A 5,258-nucleotide genomic window follows, 5' to 3' on the forward strand; every position below is an offset into this window, starting at 1 on the left:
TATGTTTCAAAAATTGTCACCCTTTAGGTTAATGCGGTTTTAATACGCCCGTTTCTACAGCTGGTGATTTTGATTCGTGATGCCCTGTTTGTGGCGGGAAATAGCACTGTATTTAGAGAAGATAGAGCTCACCTCATTTCCACCTTATGGGCTTAGTATTTTAGTGTTTTCAAATTGATTATCATCTTGGGTAAAATATTCCGAATGTAAAATAGTCCCCCATTCGGATCTCTGGGCGGGGACTACTCTAGAAGACGTCGTTATCAGGAGAAAGAAAACTGGCTTTCTACGGATGGGAGCGTGGAATGTCAGATGCCTTAATCGGGCAGGTAGGTTGTTGTTGTTGTTGTGGTCTTCAGTCCTGAGACTGGTTTGATGCAGCTCTCCATGCTACTCTATCCTTAGTGTATTCATCTCTTGGTCTCCCTCTACGATTTTTACCCTCCACGCTGCCCTCCAATGCTAAATTTGTGATCCCTTGATGCCTCAAAACATGTCCTACCAACCGATCCCTCCTTCTAGTCAAGTTGTGCCACAAACTTCTCTTCTCCCCAATTCTATTCAATACCTCCTCATTAGTTATGTGATCTACCCATCTAACCTTAAGTATTCTTCTGTAGCACCACATTTCGAAAGCTTCTATTCTCTTCTTGTCCGAACTATTTATCGTCCATGTTTCACTTCCATACATGGCTACACTCCATACAAATACTTTCAGAAACGAATTACTGACAGTTATTTTGCTCCCCAAATAGCAAAACTCCTTTACTACTTTAAGTGTCTCATTTCCTAGTCTAATTCCCTCTGCATCACCCGACTTAATTCGACTACATTCCATTATCCTCGTTTTGCTTTTGTTGATGTTCATCTTATATCCTCCTTTCAAGACACTGTCCATTCCGTTCAACTGCTCTTCCAAGTTCTTTGCTGTCTCTGACAGAATTACAATGTCATCGGCGAACCTCAAAGTTTTTACTTCTTCTCCATGAATTATAATACCTACTCCGAATTTTTCTTTTGTTTCCTTTACTGCTTACTCAATATACAGATTGAATAACATCGGGGAGAGGCTACAACCATGTCTCACTCCTTTCCCAACCACTGCTTCCCTTTCATGCCCCTCGACTCTTATAACTGCCATCTGGTTTCTGTACAAATTGTAAATAGCCTTTCGCTCCCTGTATTTTACCCCTGCCACCTTCAGAATTTGAAAGAGAGTATTCCAGTTAACATTGTCAAAAGCTTTCTCTAAGTCTACAAATGCTAGAAACGTAGGTTTGCCTTTTCTTAATCTTTCTTCTAAGATAAGTCGTAAGGTTAGTATTGCCTCACGTGTTCCAACATTTCTACGGAATCCAAACTGATCTTCCCCGAGGTCCGCTTCTACCAGTTTTTCCATTCGTCTGTAAAGAATTCGCGTTAGTATTTTGCAGCTGTGACTTATTAAACTGATAGTTCGGTAATTTTCACATCTGTCAACACCTGCTTTCTTTGGGATTGGAATTATTATATTCTTCTTGAAGTCTGAGGGTATTTCGCCTGTCTCATACATCTTGCTCACCAGATGGTAGAGTTTTGTCATGAATGGCTCTCCCAAGGCCATAAGTAGTTCTAATGGAATGTTGTCTACCCCCGGGGCCTTGTTTCGACTCAGGTCTTTCAGTGCTCTGTCATGCACGCAGTATCTTATCTCCCATTTCGTCTTCATCTACATCCTCTTCCATTTCCATAATACTGTCCTCAAGTACATCGCCCTTGTATAAACCCTCTATATACTCCTTCCACCTTTCTGCCTTCCCTTCTTTGCTTAGAACTGGGTTGCCGTCTGAGCTCTTGATATTCATACAAGTGGTTCTCTTCTCTCCAAAGGTCTCTTTAATTTTCCTGTAGGCAGTATCTATCTTACCCCTAGTGAGACAAGCCTCTACATCCTTACATTTGTCATCTAGCCATCCCTGCTTAGCCATTTTGCACTTCCTGTCGATATCATTTTTGAGACGTTTGTATTCCTTTTTGCCTGCCTCATTTACTGCATTTTTATATTTTCTCCTTTCATCAATTAAATTCAATATTTCTTCTGTTACCCAAGGATTTCTATTAGCCCTCGTCTTTTTACCTACTTGATCGTCTACTGCCTTCACTACTTCATCCCTCAGAGGTGCCCATTCTTCTTCTACTGTATTTCTTTCCCCCATTCCTGTCAATTGTTCCCTTATGCTCTCCCTGAAACTCTCTACAACCTCTGGTTCTTTCAGTTTATCCAGGTCCCATCTCCTTAAATTCCCACCTTTTTGCAGTTTCTTCAGTTTCAATCTGCAGTTCATAATTAATAGATTGTGGTCAGAATCCACATCTGCCCCTGGAAATGTCTTACAATTTAAAACCTGGTTCCTAAATCTCTGTCTTACCATTATATAATCTATCTGATACCTTTTAGTATCTCCAGGATTCTTCCAGGTATACAACCTTCTTTTATGATTCTTGAACCAAGTGTTAACTAAGATTAATTTATGCTCTGTGCAAAATTCTACAAGGCGGCTTCATCTTTCATTTCTTCCCCCCAAGCCATATTCACCTACTATGTTTCCTTCTCTCCCTTTTCCTACTGACGAATTCCAGTCACCCATGACTATTAAAGTTTCGTCTCCCTTCACTACCTGAATAATTTCTTTTATTTCATCATACATTTCATCTATTTCTTCATCATCTGCAGAGCTAGTTGGCATATAAACTTGTACTACTGTAGTAGGCGTGGGCTTTGTGTCTATCTTGGCCACAATAATGCGTTCACTATGCTGTTTGTAGTAGCTAACCCGCACTCCTATTTTTTTATTCATTATTAACCCTAATCCTGCATTACCCCTATTTGATTTTGTATTTATAACCCTGTAATCACCTGACCAAAAGTCTTGTTCCTCCTGCCACCGAACTTCACTAATTCCCACAGGTAGGTTAGAAAATTTAAAAAGGGAAATGGAGAGGTTAAAGTTAGATATAGTGGGAATTAGTGAAGTTCGGTGGCAGGAGGAACAAAACTTTTGGTCAGGTAAATATAGGGTTATAAATACAAAACCAAATGGGGGTAATGCAGGAGTAGGTTTAATAATGAATAAAAAAACAGGAGTGCGGGTAAGCTACTACAAACAGCATAGTGAACGCATTATTGTGGCCAAGATATACACGAAACCCATGCCTACTACAGTAGTACAAGTTTATATGCCAACTAGCTCTGCAGATAATGAAGAAATTGATGAAATGTATGATGAGATTAAAGAAATTATTCAGGTAGTGGAGGGAGACGAAAATTTAATAGCCAAATGGTTCAAATGACTCTGAGCACTATGGGACTCAACTGCTGAGGTAATCAGTCCCCTAGAACTTAGAACTACTTAAACCTAACTAACCTAAGGACATCACACACATCCATGCCCGAGGCAGGATTCGAACCTGCCACCGTAGCGGTCGCGCGGTTCCAGACTGTAGCGCCTAAAACTGCTCGGCCACCCTGACCAGCGGAAAGCAGAAAGGTGGAAGGAGTATATAGGGGGTCGATTCGAGGGCGATGTACTTGAGGACAATATTATGGTAATGGAAGAGGATGTAAATGAAGATGAAATGGGAGATACAATACCACGTGAAGAGTTTGACAGAGGACTGAAAGACCTGAGTCGAAACAAGGCCCCGGGAGTAGACAACATTCCATTAGAACTACTGACAGCCTTGGGAGAGCCAGTCATGACGAAACTCTAGCATCTGGTGGGCAAGATGTATGAGACAGGCGAAATACCCTCAGACTTCAAGAAGAATATAATAATTCCAATCCCAAAGAAAGCAGGTGTTGACAGATGTGAAAATTGCCGAACTACCAGTTGAATAAGTCACAGCTGCAAAATACTAACGCGAATTCTTTACAGACGAATGGAAAAACTGGTAGAAGCGGACCTCGGGGAAGATCAGTTTGGATTCCGTAGAAATGTTGGAACACGTGAGGCAATACTGACCCTACGACTTATCTTAGAAAATAGATGAAGGAAAGGCAAACCCACGTTTCTAGCATTTGTAGACTTAGAGAAAGCTTTTGACAATGTTGACTGGAATACTCTCTTTCAAATTATAAAGGTGGCAGGGGCAAATTACAGGGAGCGAAAGGCTATTTACAATTTGTACAGAAACCAGATGGCAGTTGTAATAGTCGAGGGGCATGAAAGGGAAGAGGGGGTTGGGAAGGGAGTAAGACATGGTTGTAGCCTCTCCCCGATGTTATTCAATCTGTATATTGAGCAAGCAGTAAAGGAAACAGATGAAAAATTCGGAGTAGGTATTAAAATCCATGGGAGTAGGTATTAAAATCCACGGAGAAGAAATAAAAGCTTTGAGGTTCGCCGATGACATTGTAATTCTGTCAGAGACAGCAAAGAACTTGGAAGAGCAGTTGAACGGAATGGAGAGTGTCTTGAAAGGTGGCTATAAGAGGAACATCAACAAAAGCGAAACGAGGATAATGGAATGTAGTCGAATTAAGTCGGGTGATGCTGAGGGAATTTGATAAGGAAATGAGACACTTAAAGTAGTAAAGGAGTTTCGCTATTTGTGGAGCAAAATAACTGATGATGGTCGAAATAGAGAGGATATAAAATGTAGACTGGCAATGGCAAGGAAAGCGTTTCTGAAGAAGAGAAATTTATTAACGTCGAGTGTAGATTTAAGTGTCAGGAAGTCGTTTTTGAAAGTATTTGCAGGGAGTGTAGCCATGTATGGAAGTGAAACATGGACGATAAATACACTCCTGGAAATTGAAATAAGAACACCGTGAATTCATTGTCCCAGGAAGGGAAAACTTTATTGACACATTCCTGGGGTCAGATACATCACATGATCACACTGACAGAACCACAGGCACATAGACACAGGCAACAGAGCATGCACAATGTCGGCACTAGTACAGTGTATATCCACCTTTCGCAGCAATGCAGGCTGCTATTCTCCCATGGAGACGATCGTAGAGATGCTGGATGTAGTCCTGTGGAACGGCTTGCCATGCAATTTCCACCTGGCGCCTCAGTTGGACCAGCGTTCGTGCTGGACGTGCAGACCGCGTGAGACGACGCTTCATCCAGTCCCAAACATGCTCAATGGGGGACAGATCCGGAGATCTTGCTGGCCAGGGTAGTTGACTTACACCTTCTAGAGCACGTTGGGTGGCATGGGATACATGCGGACGTGCATTGTCCTGTTGGAACAGCAAGTTCCCTTGCCGG

Source organism: Schistocerca nitens, chromosome 4 (genome assembly GCF_023898315.1).
Source record: "Schistocerca nitens isolate TAMUIC-IGC-003100 chromosome 4, iqSchNite1.1, whole genome shotgun sequence".
In the NCBI taxonomy this organism is placed as follows: domain Eukaryota; kingdom Metazoa; phylum Arthropoda; class Insecta; order Orthoptera; family Acrididae; genus Schistocerca; species Schistocerca nitens.